This window comes from Pseudophryne corroboree, chromosome 3 (genome assembly GCF_028390025.1).
Source record: "Pseudophryne corroboree isolate aPseCor3 chromosome 3, aPseCor3.hap2, whole genome shotgun sequence".
Lineage (NCBI taxonomy): Eukaryota > Metazoa > Chordata > Amphibia > Anura > Myobatrachidae > Pseudophryne > Pseudophryne corroboree.
The window spans coordinates 735199499-735215290 of NC_086446.1; the positions used below are offsets into that span (position 1 = coordinate 735199499).

Consider the following 15792-nt stretch of genomic DNA (forward strand, 5'->3'; position numbering starts at 1 on the left):
CGTTTTTCCAAACACTCCCAGAAAACGGTCAGTTGACACCCATAGACGCCCTCTTTCTGTCAATCACCTTGCGATCAGCTGTGCGTATGGATTCTTCGTTAAATCCATCACCCAACACCGATCCTCTTTGTACCCGTACGACATGCCTGCGCATTGCGGCGCATACGCATGCTCAGTTTTGCCAAGTTTTAACCTGATCGCAGCGCTGAAAAAGTTGCTAGCGAGCGATCAACTCGGAATGACCCCGAGAACAGTAGACTCTGGCTTTGTGCACAGGTCTCCAGAAAAATTGCGTACACATCTTCAGGGCCGGCGCAATACGCTCAACAGACCATGCAAAGCAGGGAGGCGCCAGGCTGGAGTGGCACTCTCCCCATTCTGCTACTGTCCATTGTTGCTGCCGCTGCACCTGTCAAGTTGTAAGACAGGCAGTGGAGCCGGCAGCTTAAAGCACTCTCCCACCGCCTGTGAAAGCATCAGTGATCAGGGCCTGGAAAGCGGGTGGAGATACATGAGACTGAGGGGGCAGAGTTGCACGGGACTGAGTGATCAGGGTTGTTCAAAGAGAAGAAAAAAGAAAGACTCTGTGTTGGGGCACGCTTAGAAATTTGAAATAAGTTTATTAAAACTTAACATTTAATTAATAACGAATAAAAGTAATGAGGAGTTTGATACAAAAAAATTGTTCAAGAACACAAAGTAAACATATATATTGACAGAAATCAGGATAAGCCTGATACAAAATTATGGGCACCTGTGGTGAAAAATATACTGAAAAACATAAAAAATTACAAAAAATTAATATTATTAAGGTGCCTGAGTTAATCAAAATTCAAAATTGGAGTAGAGGTAAATGATATGTACATATAATCAATCACCGCAGTGATAATTGTAGGTAAGCACCTAGTCTAAAACCTCATGAGAATAGATGAGAGGCACAAAGGTTCATAATTGAAATGTCAAATGACTGAGGGTAATCACCTGGTAGAGATTCTGTTTGCTAAAAGGCTAGATCCTTATAGATAACAAAGCATTTAAGATAAAAGTATGATTATTAAAGATACAAAAGAGCATTGATAAATAAGCCTAAAGGCAAAGCCAATTGTAGATAAATAGAAGGTTTGCGGGAAAGTTGGATAAGGAATAGGTAAGTTTCAGAAGTTGCTCTAACACTTCTGCTGTTTGTGATCAGAGGTCACAATCTTACTGCACTTGATATTCCCAAGAGGTCACCCTACTAGGTACTGATCAAGCTTATCAGCGCTTAGCTTCCAAGGTCGGATGAGATTGGGCGTTGCTGCTGAAATATGGCAGTAATAAACACTAGGACACAAATGAGAGAGTGTAATGAGTAGTGAGCAACAAGGTACTTCTGCTGTCCAGTTTCTAGCGCAGATTCTCTGTTGCTGTGAGCATTGCAGAGAGTGGTCTCGCATCTGGATGAGAGGGTACTAAAAATAGAAGTGAGATATGCTCAGAATAGGGAGGAAACCCTGCCTTCTGCTGTCCACTGTCTTATATAGATATATAGCAGACAGTGGATGAGAGAGGTGGGTTAGGCTTACCTATTGAAAAAAAGGGTGGTGGGAAAATTAGAAGAAGGAGAAGAAATGGTAATGTGGTGAGATCACAAATTAACAAAAAATTAAGTAAATTATGAAATAAAACAATCATGAAATCAACGATTAATTGGAAAAAGGAAAGTAAACACAGGCTGCATGGTAAAGGCTTACCAAAATGGGTATAAGACCCTGTTTATGCAGAAAGTATTCTGCAAAAAGTATTACATTTAAAAGGAAATACCAGAAAATGGTTTAGAACAATAATTAAGGATCAAAAATAGCAAACATGGAAAAAAACAATATTGATTATATATTAGTATCAGTTAAATAACTGGAGTCCAAATGGGCACATACAATACCAGGGAGTCCCAAAAAGTGATCTGAGCTAGAAAGACGGACCGTTTCACCAGGGTGGCTTGTTCACTGTGTCCACAGTGAACAAGCCACCCTGGTGAAACGGTCCGTCTGTGCTCAGTGATGCTGAACTCTTTCTAGCTCAGATCACTTTTTGGGACTCCCTGGTATTGTATGTGCCCATTTGGACTCCAGTTATTTAACTGATACTAATATATAATCAATATTGTTTTTTTCCATGTTTGCTATTTTTGATCCTTAATTATTGTTCTAAACCATTTTCTGGTATTTCCTTTTAAATGTAATACTTTTTGCAGAATACTTTCTGCATAAACAGGGTCTTATACCCATTTTGGTAAGCCTTTACCATGCAGCCTGTGTTTACTTTCCTTTTTCCAATTAATCGTTGATTTCATGATTGTTTTATTTCATAATTTACTTAATTTTTTGTTAATTTGTGATCTCACCACATTACCATTTCTTCTCCTTCTTCTAATTTTCCCACCACCCTTTTTTTCAATAGGTAAGCCTAACCCACCTCTCTCATCCACTGTCCGCTATATATCTATATAAGACAGTGGACAGCAGAAGGCAGGGTTTCCTCCCTATTCTGAGCATATCTCACTTCTATTTTTAGTACCCTCTCATCCAGATGCGAGACCACTCTCTGCAATGCTCACAGCAACAGAGAATCTGCGCTAGAAACTGGACAGCAGAAGTACCTTGTTGCTCACTACTCATTACACTCGCTCATTTGTGTCCTAGTGTTTATTACTGCCATATTTCAGCAGCAACGCCCAATCTCATCCGACCTTGGAAGCTAAGCGCTGATAAGCTTGATCAGTACCTAGTAGGGTGACCTCTTGGGAATATCAAGTGCAGTAAGATTGTGACCTCTGATCACAAACAGCAGAAGTGTTAAGGCCAGTACTCACCAGCCGATGTCAGAGAGATGTGTGCTGAGCGAACCGCTCAGCACACATCTCTCCCGGCGCTCAGCACAGCGCGATCTGTGCTGAGCGTGCGGGGGGAGACGGGGGGGGGCGCTCACTTCACCCAGCGGGTGAAGTGAGCGACCCGCTAGATTGGCCTGCATGCAGGCCAATCTAGCAGCAGCGATAGCGATGCGCGGGGCTGCGCATCGCTATCGCTGAGGGGGCTACACACGGAGCGATCGTGCTTAAAATCTAAGCAATCTAGTCAGATTGCTTAGATTTTAAGCAGCGATCGCTCCGTGAGTACCCCCCTTTAGAGCAACTTCTGAAACTTACCTATTCCTTATCCAACTTTCCCGCAAACCTTCTATTTATCTACAATTGGCTTTGCCTTTAGGCTTATTTATCAATGTTCTTTTGTATCTTTAATAATCATACTTTTATCTTAAATGCTTTGTTATCTATAAGGATCTAGCCTTTTAGCAAACAGAATCTCTACCAGGTGATTACCCTCAGTCATTTGACATTTCAATTATGAACCTTTGTGCCTCTCATCTATTCTCATGAGGTTTTAGACTAGGTGCTTACCTACAATTATCACTGCGGTGATTATATGTACATATCATTTACCTCTACTCCAATTTTGAATTTTGATTAACTCAGGCACCTTAATAATATTAATTTTTTGTAATTTTTTATGTTTTTCAGTATATTTTTCACCACAGGTGCCCATAATTTTGTATCAGGCTTATCCTGATTTCTGTCAATATATATGTTTACTTTGTGTTCTTGAACAATTTTTTTGTATCAAACTCCTCATTACTTTTATTCGTTATTAATTAAATGTTAAGTTTTAATAAACTTATTTCAAATTTCTAAGCGTGCCCCAACACAGAGTCTTTCTTTTTTCTTTTCTTTGCTTAACCATTACTGACTCTGGGAGCACCACCAACTCAAATAATTATTTAGATGTCTTCATTAAGAATCTTTAAATTTAAACTTAGTATCGTTGGTCATTCCCTGAACAGTTTTCTACAATCTGTGTATTAATCTATGTTCTTCATTACCACATTTTTCCTGTGCGGAACCAAACCAAATTTCTGTTAACTCTGATCAGGGTTGTTGTAAGTCAGAGGGAGGGGAGGAGCTGCTACAAATCCAGCCAGCCACCAGATCTGGTTAGGTAAGTGGGGGGAAACAGAGAGTGTGTGGTGTGTGTGTGTGTGTGTGTGTGTGTGTGTGTGTGTGTGTGTGTGTGTGAGAGAGAGAGAGAGAGAGAGAGAGAGAGAGTGTACCAGGTCAACTCTGTGAGATAATGGAAGGGGGGATTAAGGTGCAGGCTGGGAGAAATTGATTGGGGTGAAGTCAAGGGCATGAACAGTTTTGAGGCATGGGGGGAGCAGTAGACGGGTAATGAGCTGACTGGGGGGAGCAGTGAGGTATGATGACAGCAGAGAGGTGTGATGCTGGCAGTGAGGTGTGATAATGGCAGTGAGGTGCGATGAGAGCAGTGAGGTGTGAAGGGAAGTAGTGAATAATGATGAGAGCAGTGAGGTGGAGTAGTGAATTATGATGAGAGCAGTGAGGTGTGATGCTTGAAGTGAGGTACAGTATGATGAGAGCAGTGAGGTGTGAGGCGGAGTAGTGAATTATGATGAGAGCAGTGAGGTGTGAGGCGGAGTAGTGAATTATGATGAGAGCAGTGAGGTGTGAGGGGGAGTAGTGAATTATGATGAGAGCAGTGAGGTGTGAGGGGAGTAGTGAATTATGATGAGAGCAGTGAGGTGTGAAGGGAGTAGTGAATTATGATGAGAGCAGTGAGGTGTGATGCTTGTTGTGAGGTACAGTATGATGAGAGCAGTGAGGTGTGAAGGGAAGTAGTGAATTATGATGAAAGCAGTGAGGTGTGAGGGGGAGTAGTGAATTATGATGAGAGCAGTGAGGTGTGAGGGGGAGTAGTGAATTATGATGAGAGCAGTGAGGTGTGAAGGGAAGTAGTGAATTATGATGAGAGCAGTGAGGTGTGAGGGGGAGTAGTGAATTATGATGAGAGCAGTGAGGTGTGATGCTTGTTGTGAGGTACAGTATGATGAGAGCAGTGAGATGTGAAGGGAAGTAGTGAATTATGATGAGAGCAGTGAGGTGTGAGGGGGAGTAGTGAATTATGATGAGAGCAGTGAGGTGTGAGGGGGAGTAGTGAATTATGATGAGAGCAGTGAGGTGTGATGCTTGATGTGAGGTACAGTATGATGAGAGCAGTGAGGTGTGAGGCGGAGTAGTGAATTATGATGAGAGCAGTGAGGTGTGAGGCGGAGTAGTGAATTACGATGAGAGCAGTGAGGTGTGAGGGGGAGTAGTGAATTATGATGAGAGCAGTGAGGTGTGAGGGGGAGTAGTGAATTATGATGAGAGCAGTGAGGTGTGAAGGGAGTAGTGAATTATGATGAGAGCAGTGAGGTGTGATGCTTGATGTGAGGTACAGTATGATGAGAGCAGTGAGGTGTGAGGTGCAGTAGTGAATTATGATGAGAGCAGTGAGGTGTGAGGCAGAGTAGTGAATTATGATGAGAGCAGTGAGGTGTGAGGGGGAGTAGTGAATTATGATGAGAGCAGTGAGGTGTGAGGGGGAGTAGTGAATTATGATGAGAGCAGTGAGGTGTGAGGGGGAGTAGTGAATTATGATGAGAGCAATGAGGTGTGATGCTTGATGTGAGGTACAGTATGATGAGAGCAGTGAGGTGTGAAGGGAAGTAGTGAATTATGATGAGAGCAGTGAGGTGTGAGTGGGAGTAGTGAATTATGATGAGAGCAGTGAGGTGTGAGGGGGAGTAGTGAATTATGATGAGAGCAGTGAGGTGTGATGCTTGATGTGAGGTACAGTATGATGAGAGCAGTGAGGTGTGAGGCGGAGTAGTGAATTATGATGAGAACAGTGAGGTGTGAGTGGGAGTAGTGAATTATGATGAGAGCAGTGAGGTGTGAGGGGGAGTAGTGAATTATGATGAGAGCAGTGAGGTGTGATGCTTGATGTGAGGTACAGTATGATGAGAGCAGTGAGGTGTGAGGCGGAGTAGTGAATTATGATGAGAGCAGTGAGGTGTGAGGCGGAGTAGTGAATTATGATGAAAGCAGTGAGGTGTGAGGGGGAATAGTGAATTATGATGAGAGCAGTGAGGTGTGAGGGGGAGTAGTGAATTATGATGAGAGCAGTGAGGTGTGAAGGGAGTAGTTAATTATGATGAGAGCAGTGAGGTGTGAAGGGGGTAGTGAATTATGATGAGAGCAGTGAGGTGTGATGCTTGATGTGAGGTACAGTATGATGAGAGCAGTGAGGTGTGAAGGGAAGTAGTGAATTATGATGAGAGCAGTGAGGTGTGAGTGGGAGTAGTGAATTATGATGGGAGCAGTGAGGTGTGAGGGGGAGTAGTGAATTATGATGAGAGCAGTGAGGTGTGAGGGGGAGTAGTGAATTATGATGAGAGCAGTGAGGTGTGATGCTTGATGTGAGGTACAGTATGATGAGAGCAGTGAGGTGTGAAGGGAAGTAGTGAATTATGATGAGAGCAGAGAGGTGTGAGGGGGAGTAGTGAATTATGATGAGAGCAGTGAGGTGTGATGCTTGATGTGAGGTACAGTATGATGAGAGCAGTGAGGTGTGAAGGGAAGTAGTGAATTATGATGAGAGCAGTGAGGTGTGAGGGGGAGTAGTGAATTATGATGAGAGCAGTGAGGTGTGAGGGGGAGTAGTGAATTATGATGAGAGCAGTGAGGTGTGATGCTTGATGTGAGGTACAGTATGATGAGAGCAGTGAGGTGTGAAGGGAAGTAGTGAATTATGATGAGAGCAGTGGGGTGTGAGGGGGAGTAGTGAATTATGATGAGAGCAGTGAGGTGTGAGGGGGAGTAGTGAATTATGATGAGAGCAGTGAGGTGTGAGGGGGAGTAGTGAATTATGATGAGAGCAGTGAGGTGTGAAGGGAAGTAGTGAATTATGATGAGAGCAGTGAGGTGTGAGGGGGAGTAGTGAATTATGATGAGAGCAGTGAGGTGTGAGGGGGAGTAGTGAATTATGATGAGAGCAGTGAGGTGTGATGCTTGATGTGAGGTACAGTATGATGAGAGCAGTGAGGTGTGAAGGGAAGTAGTGAATTATGATGAGAGCAGTGAGGTGTGAGTGGGAGTAGTGAATTATGATGGGAGCAGTGAGGTGTGAGGGGGAGTAGTGAATTATGATGAGAGCAGTGAGGTGTGATGCTTGATGTGAGGTACAGTATGATGAGAGCAGTGAGGTGTGAAGGGAAGTAGTGAATTATGATGAGAGCAGTGAGGTGTGAGTGGGAGTAGTGAATTATGATGGGAGCAGTGAGGTGTGAGGGGGAGTAGTGAATTATGATGAGAGCAGTGAGGTGTGAGGGGGAGTAGTGAATTATGATGAGAGCAGTGAGGTGTGATGCTTGATGTGAGGTACAGTATGATGAGAGCAGTGAGGTGTGAAGGGAAGTAGTGAATTATGATGAGAGCAGTGAGGTGTGAGGGGGAGTAGTGAATTATGATGAGAGCAGTGAGGTGTGATGCTTGATGTGAGGTACAGTATGATGAGAGCAGTGAGGTGTGAAGGGAAGTAGTGAATTATGATGAGAGCAGTGAGGTGTGAGGGGGAGTAGTGAATTATGATGAGAGCAGTGAGGTGTGAGGGGGAGTAGTGAATTATGATGAGAGCAGTGAGGTGTGATGCTTGATGTGAGGTACAGTATGATGAGAGCAGTGAGGTGTGAAGGGAAGTAGTGAATTATTATGAGAGCAGTGGGGTGTGAGGGGGAGTAGTGAATTATGATGAGAGCAGTGAGGTGTGAGGGAGAGTAGTGAATTATGATGAGAGCAGTGAGGTGTGATGCTTGATGTGAGGTACAGTATGATGAGAGCAGTGAGGTGTGAAGGGAAGTAGTGAATTATGATGAGAGCAGTGAGGTGTGAGTGGGAGTAGTGAATTATGATGGGAGCAGTGAGGTGTGAGGGGGAGTAGTGAATTATGATGAGAGCAGTGAGGTGTGAGGGGGAGTAGTGAATTATGATGAGAGCAGTGAGGTGTGATGCTTGATGTGAGGTACAGTATGATGAGAGCAGTGAGGTGTGAAGGGAAGTAGTGAATTATGATGAGAGCAGTGAGGTGTGAGGGGGAGTAGTGAATTATGATGAGAGCAGTGAGGTGTGATGCTTGATGTGAGGTACAGTATGATGAGAGCAGTGAGGTGTGAAGGGAAGTAGTGAATTATGATGAGAGCAGTGAGGTGTGAGGGGGAGTAGTGAATTATGATGAGAGCAGTGAGGTGTGAGGGGGAGTAGTGAATTATGATGAGAGCAGTGAGGTGTGATGCTTGATGTGAGGTACAGTATGATGAGAGCAGTGATGTGTGAAGGGAAGTAGTGAATTATGATGAGAGCAGTGGGGTGTGAGGGGGAGTAGTGAATTATGATGAGAGCAGTGAGGTGTGAGGGGGAGTAGTGAATTATGATGAGAGCAGTGAGGTGTGAGGGGGAGTAGTGAATTATGATGAGAGCAGTGAGGTGTGAAGGGAAGTAGTGAATTATGATGAGAGCAGTGAGGTGTGAGGGGGAGTAGTGAATTATGATGAGAGCAGTGAGGTGTGAGGGGGAGTAGTGAATTATGATGAGAGCAGTGAGGTGTGATGCTTGATGTGAGGTACAGTATGATGAGAGCAGTGAGGTGTGAAGGGAAGTAGTGAATTATGATGAGAGCAGTGAGGTGTGATGCTTGAAGTGAGGTACAGTATGATGAGAGCAGAAAATGCATATAAAAGGCGATCTAGACATCCTGGATGAGTTGTTGGTGAACCCGGGGAGTAAGACTGTAAATCTAGAGGGAATGGAGAATGTAGTCGCAGCTACTTTTACATTTACTGTTGGAGAGTGACCCCAATCTCTTCTTGAGGAGGTTGCGGAGCCAAGTGGCCTCCAGAAGCCTGCAGCAGATACACCACCTGAAGCACACACTCCCAATGATGATCAGCAAGCAGAAGACACCTCTGATTGAACAGAAGATGACTGTCCTGTTAGACGAGTACCAGTAATCACAAGCGAGGAAAATGCCATCCTGATCCAAGAGGCAATGGCAAGGTTTTACAGTGATTCACAGGTCAGGGGGGAAAGAAAAGAGTAAAGAGCTGGCAAAAGATTACCAAAAAAAAAATCAGCAAAGTGGCACTGTAGTGTGTTTTTTTATTTAAATAAATACACAATCAATCTCATTATGTATACTCGTCATTTTAGATGGAGTGACCTTCGCTGCAGATTGAGAAAAAATTAAGGAGGCGGCCAGAGCTTGCAACGGCGAGTGGTGGTGGAGGGTTTATTCTTCAACCTTTGGCGTTGACCCCACAAGACACACTTTTAATGAAGTCACTAGGAGAGAGTTTCTTGGTGGGTGTTTTGGAAGTGGGGGAACCAGTGATAGTGTACAACCCTCCACTGGAATTGACTGCACCTACCATGGAACTCCGCATCTTGAATCAGGTAATCTGAATGTAAAGACAATATAAGTATCAAAGGGCCTTACTATTACAGGTTGAGTATCCCTTATCCAAAATGCTTGGGACCGGAAGTATTTTGGATATCGGATTTTTCCGTATTTTGGAATAATTGCATACATTAATGAAATATCATGGCGATGGGACCTAAGTCTAAGCACAGAATACATTTATGTTTCATATACACCTTATACACACAGCCTGAAGGTCATTTAATACAATATTTTTAATAACTTTGCATATTAAGCAAAGTTTGTGTATATTGAGCCATCAGAAAACAAATGTTTCACTATCTCACTCAAAATATTCCGTATTTCGGAATATTCCGTATTTCGGAATATTTGGATATGGGATACTCAACCTGTATGAATAAATGCAGAAGACAACATTTTTAACACAAATAGTACTTTTTTTCTCTCCCTTTTTTACTGATACATGGGGGTTTATTTACTAATATTCGTGTTTTTGCCGTTTTTAAGGGTGTTTGAACTCAAATGGTATCGGGTGCATTTTACTGCAACTTTTTGAATCCTGATACGATCATTCACTAAGCTGCCGAGTTTTGCACATTCGTTTTTTCCGATGTCGATGTGATTCGTAATGTCAGACAGTGTTTTACGGGAGTGATGAGTAAAACACTGCCTGACAAAACACAAGGAATCCCGGCCGGATATGTGAGATCCGTGCAGGGCTTCATTGTGTACCTTAAAAAGGTGTTTTAATTGTTTTTAAATCTGAAAAAAATTGCTTGGGGTCCCCCCTCCTTAGCATAACCAGCCTCGGGCTCTTTGAGCCGGTCCTGGTTTAAAAAATATGGGGGAAAAATTGACCGGGGTTCCCCCATATTTGATCAACCAGCACCAGGCTCTGCGCCTGGTCCTGGTGCAAAAAATACGTACAAGTACCAGCATGTGGGGGTTAAAGGGGCCCGCTGGTACCTATAGTTCTTCTGCAAAAAAAAATACCTTTAACCCCCGCATGCTGGTACTTGTGGTTCTCCAAGTACCAGCTTGCGGGGGAGGCTTGCAGGGACTTGTAGTTCTTGTGCAAAAAACAATATTCTTTTATTTTACACTTGGCTATCAGCCCCCCATCCGCAGCCCATGGATGGGGGGGACAGCCTCGGGCTTCACCCCTGGCCCTTGGGTGGCTGGAGGGGGGGGACCCCTTGATTTAAGGGGTCCCCACTCCTCAGGGTACCCCGGCCAGGGGTGACTAGTTAGTGATTTAATGCCAGGGCCGCAGGGACCTATATAAAAGTGTCCCCCGGCTGTGGCATTATCTCTCTGACTAGTGGAGCCCGGTGCTGGTTCAAAAAATATGGGGGACCCCTACGCTTTTTGTCCCCCGTATTTTTTGCACCAGGACCAGGCGCAGAGCCCGGTGGAGCCCGAGGCTGGTTTGGCTTAGGAGGGGGGACCCCACGCAATTTTTTTTACAGTAAACAGACCCTTTCCCATAGATAACCATGCACAGGTCTCACTGATCCGTGCATGATTATCCAAACTCGACTGGAAAAAGCAGGTCTATTTTTTTGCTGCTTTTTTTAACGATTCGCAAAAAAATACACCCGCACTTGACCACTCAGAGACTAACACCCAAATACGAATGAGTAGTGAATACCCGTATTTTATGAAATAACAGCCGCGTTTGACGATGGTCTATTCATTCGTATTTCTGACCTTTGTCATTCAAACCATTACGAATAGTCCAAACACTTCCGAGATTTGTGCTTAGTGAATTCCCGTGTTGGGACTTAGAAAAAAAAACACAAATCGGCCAAACTCGGATTTTTAGTAAATACTGCCCATGGTTTGTACAATTTACAAAGGTATGAGTTTTTTCTTCATTGCTTCTACATCTGATTCATGTCCAAAGACCAACAATGTACATACAAATGTTTGTGTGAATTTGGTGATATGTGTATGATCAAATGTTTGTACGTTGTCTCAAAATAAAAAAAAAATTTAGATTTATTTTTTGTTTAAATATGTCATATTATTATGTTTTTATTTTCTCTATTTAGACAACCAGCTGACCTCTCCAGGGACTCAACAGGAGAGTCTGAAGGATGAATGCCAACCAGTCTCTCAGGCCCCCTTCACTGCCACCCTGGAAGAAAACATCTCAGCCATCAGGGTGGCAGTGGAAGGCATCAACAGTTTGGATCATTTAATGGGGTTCCTAGGGAGGGAATCTAAAGCCAGGATGCACGATACCTCTCTTCTAAATCAAAGACTGGGGGTGCTTATTGACACTCTAGCAAATGGACCCTCCACCACTAACCAGCCATCCCCATGCCCTGGCCCACCTGATCCCACCTCTGGCCAAGGCATGAGAGGATGGGCCAGCAAGCCTGCCTGCCCCCTCTACACCCTCAGCCTGCTGTGAAGCATGGGTGCCACTATGAGCTTTTGTCAGATGTTGATTGTTTATATACTCCTGACCTTGTATACATGAACAATGTCATTGCCTCTTTATGAGGGATGGCATACTTTCTTTGGCACTTGTCTATCAGCAATGTCATCTTCTGTTGAATAATTACCGGTGTTTTCCGGCTGTTGTCACATTGGAATGTGTGCTTGACATTGTTTATCTCAGCAGAAGCAGCTGCAACTATACCCTTCATTTTCTCTAGATTTCTAAGCTAAACCCTCTGGTTCACCAACAACTCATCCAGAAAGTCTATGGACGGGATGTTCTAAAGAAAAAATGCGGTAAAACACCCTTTTTCAGGGGTTTTACTGCATTTTCAAATGTACTAACCCCCAGCCGCCAACTTTACGATGCGGAGGGTTTCACCATCTTTTGATGGCGAAACCCTATAGAAGCCTATGGCCTTTGTATCGCATCCAGCTGTTGCATCCTGCCGCCCCGCGCCACTTACGCTGACCCACCATCGTGGCATACCTGTGTGCAGGCAGCCCGTGGTCCCAGAACCCACACTTCTCCTCCCCCAGCAACACAGCCGGAGGTCCTTCCGGCTGCAGGGAGGAGGAGGAGCCTGGGACTGACTGCTGTCTGCTTACCGGTCTGGGAGCTGACGGAGACCCCTCACACACCTTCTAACAGGTATCGCGGGGGCCCTCTGTTGCTGCATTGCAATGTTAATCGCATATGTTAGTACATATGTGATTAGCATCGCTGTGGTGGGTGGCGAGGGGCGGCAATGTATTTTAATACATCCCGTCCTATGTCTTGTGCAAATTGTGCCGTCTTTCTCCAACATCAATGATTTCAGTGAAAGTATGCATTGCGGAACGATAGAGCAAAGCCTGCACAGCCTGTGTTTTTTTTCTAAGTGTCAACACGGGAATTCACTAACCACAAATCTTGGCATTGTGGGGCTATTCGTATTGTTTTTCAAGGCAGAGATCAGAAATACGAATGAATAGACCATCGGTCAAATGCGGCTGTTTGTTCATACAACACAGTAATTTACTATTCTTTTGTATTTTGTTTGTTGTCCGTGTAAGCTTCATTGCGGCTGTGTTTTTTACGAATCGTAATAAAAACGCTGCAAAAAAAAAAAAAAAAACCTGCTTTTTCCTGGCATGGTTACATGTGTGTCAACTTCAACATCAATCACACCTGAATTAGGATGCCTATAATAGGGGCCTAGGCTCATTTGAAACATCCCTCACTCAGAAATGGCTTGTGTACTATGGTGCAGTGATGTTTTGTGTGCTGTGGGGTTTCTGAGACTGCAACATCAGCCTGGAAGAAACCAGGGCCAGGAAACTGAACATGGTCAGCAAGTTGTACAGGTGCCGCGGAGGCTGCACAGGCCTCGTTTTTTTTAGGGGGCGTTTAAACTTAAACACATTGGCCGATGACAAGGTAATACAGATGTTCCGGCTAAATCGAGCCAACATTTTCTGTCTGTATGACCTTGTCAAACTGGACCTAGAACGTCAGACAGCACGCTCTCACCCTGTCTCAGGCATGCACAAACTCCTGGCTGTGTTGCACTTTATGGCTACTGGCAGCTTTCAAGGTGTAAAAAGGAGAACCAAGGAGTGGTTGCTTAGTTGGGCGCACAAATATAATTTATAACGGATTTTGCAACTGAATAAAACTTAGCTTTTAATGCTTATACCTTCTAAAACGCCCCATTTATCCGGGGACTAAAATCCCCAGATATATGGGCTTTTTAGAAGGTATAAGCATTAAGAGCTAAGTTTTATTCAGTTGCAAAATCCGTTATAAATTATATTTGTGTGCCCAACTAAGCAACCACTCCTCGGTTCTCATTTTTTCTGTTTCAAATCAGAGTTGCAATAGGGCTGCACCCCCACATAGCAAGATCTACTAGCAGATTTATGATACCAATATTGGGGTCTATATGAAAGACATGATTTAATTAGTTTATCGATCTTTCTAAGTGTGCAGATACATCTCTCTCTCATATCCAGCTTTCAGGCTGGTGAAGTACATTGGGATCTCTGTTAGTTTGTTGTTGTAGTAATGTCAGTACACAGTGATGTTTGTTTGTTTTTTACTCTCACTACCCTCCTTTTTTTAAACATACACACAGGTGTTGGATGCTTTGCAGCCCCACATCGATGCCTCTATCTGCTTCCCTACCCAGGAGTCTCAGTGGCATGCCGTCAGGGTAGCTTTCTATGGCCTTGCTGGCATGCCCAATGTGCTGGGAGCCATAGATTGCACACACGTTGAGCTGAAACCACTTAGGAGCAGGCAGCATATATATACAAATCGACAGCTTGACCACTCTACAAATGTGCAGGTGGTTTGTGATGCAAAACTCAAAATCAAAAGTGTTGTGGCTGGTTACCCTGGTGGCTGCAATAACTCCATCCTCAGTCAGTCATTCCTCTTTGATAAATTTGAGGATGGACAAATGCCAGATGGCTGGCTGCTGGGTATGTGACTTGATATGTGTTGGACTTTGTATACTAGGCCGAAATGCACTCTGTTAGCTATGTGTTGCTGTATATGTGCTTTACACATGTTACTATATCTGTCTTTCAGGTGATGGGGGATATGGCTGTTTCTCTTGGCTTCTGACTCCATTGTCCCATCCTGATTCCCCTGCTGAACACAATTACAATCATGTACATAAGTCCACATGAAATGTGATAGAAAGATGGTTTGGTGTGCTGAAATCTAGGTTTCGGTGTCTGGATAAGTCTGCAGGGCTTTTGTTGTATAGTCCCTTAAAGGTGACCAGGATTGTTTCTTCATAACGTGTTTGCAACAACATCTGCCACATGTTGAGGAGGAGGATGAAGAAAACAGTCAGCAAGCAGAGGATTTAGATACATCTGGCGACACTTGGAGTACAGATGTAGGGAGGCAGGTAAGGCAAGAACTGATAAGTCTTCATTTTTAAGGTACTGTAAGTATATGTGTATCACAATGTTTGTCATATGTAATTTGGAACATACATTGTTTTGGGTTCATAATCAAACATGTTTTTCCCACAGACTGTGTGTTTTGCATAACACATACCTGTACCAACAAACACAGCACTACCAGGCATACAAATGCAGCATGTGTATTGTGTGTTGTTGCTTGGAGTACACATAAAATTATGGGGCAGATTGCGTAAGGCTGGAGAAGTGATTCATTACTGATAAGTGGAAGGTGATAATGCAACAGCTAATCCAGTTTTTGTGCAGAAATGGGAGTTACTATGTGATTGGCAGCTACGTATTCACTTTCCACTTATCATTGCTTTATCACTTCTCCATGCTGAATCCATCTGGCCCTATGTGTGTTGTTCTTGTGTGTTTAAGGGACACAAACTTCATAGCCTCCAAAACAGTTTTATTGTTTCGTATTGCTTGTTAAAGGCAGTATGTTTTAAACTGAAACAACATGAATCAATATGTATACATTATTATATTACACACATTACTTTCGCTGTTGCAATACAAATGCAGATTTGTTTTAAACATCCTAAAAAATTATTACATAGCACCTTTTGTTCACGGTCAAACATGGCAGGACATTAATGACAAACAAGGCCAAATCCTCAAAACACAAACCTGACATTGTCGTTTGGCCATGTTTGGTCACTTGCTCTGTGAACAATACTGTTTTTGTCGTAAACAAGTGTTTTTTTTTTTTAAATTAACCTTTTTCACACTCCAAAGAAAGAAGGTGGTATGGGTCATGTGTTAATGAGCATGCCTGTTTTGTATACAGGATGTTATATTGTTGACAATCTAATTTTGGGGTTATGGAAAGATGACAAAAGACTGCATGCACATTAATTCATGCAACTCATAATACAGTAAATATTTGGAATAACCCTAAAAACCCATACCCAAAGATTGCTAAGAAGCGGTGGATACACCAACTGCACCTGAAAACGTATTTGCATGAAAAATAATAATGTAGTTTGAACAAGGAAGCTGCTAACACGAC

The 15792-nt window shown here is 43.4% G+C and overlaps 2 pseudogenes; one reads left to right on the forward strand and one right to left on the reverse strand.

Annotated features, from left to right (window-relative positions):
• Positions 1-1200: 1200 nt before the first annotated feature.
• LOC134891923 (5S ribosomal RNA) lies at positions 1201-1319 on the reverse strand (annotated as a pseudogene).
• A 1366-nt stretch (positions 1320-2685) lies between these two features.
• On the forward strand, positions 2686-2804 carry LOC134891924 (5S ribosomal RNA; annotated as a pseudogene).
• Positions 2805-15792: the final 12988 nt, after the last annotated feature.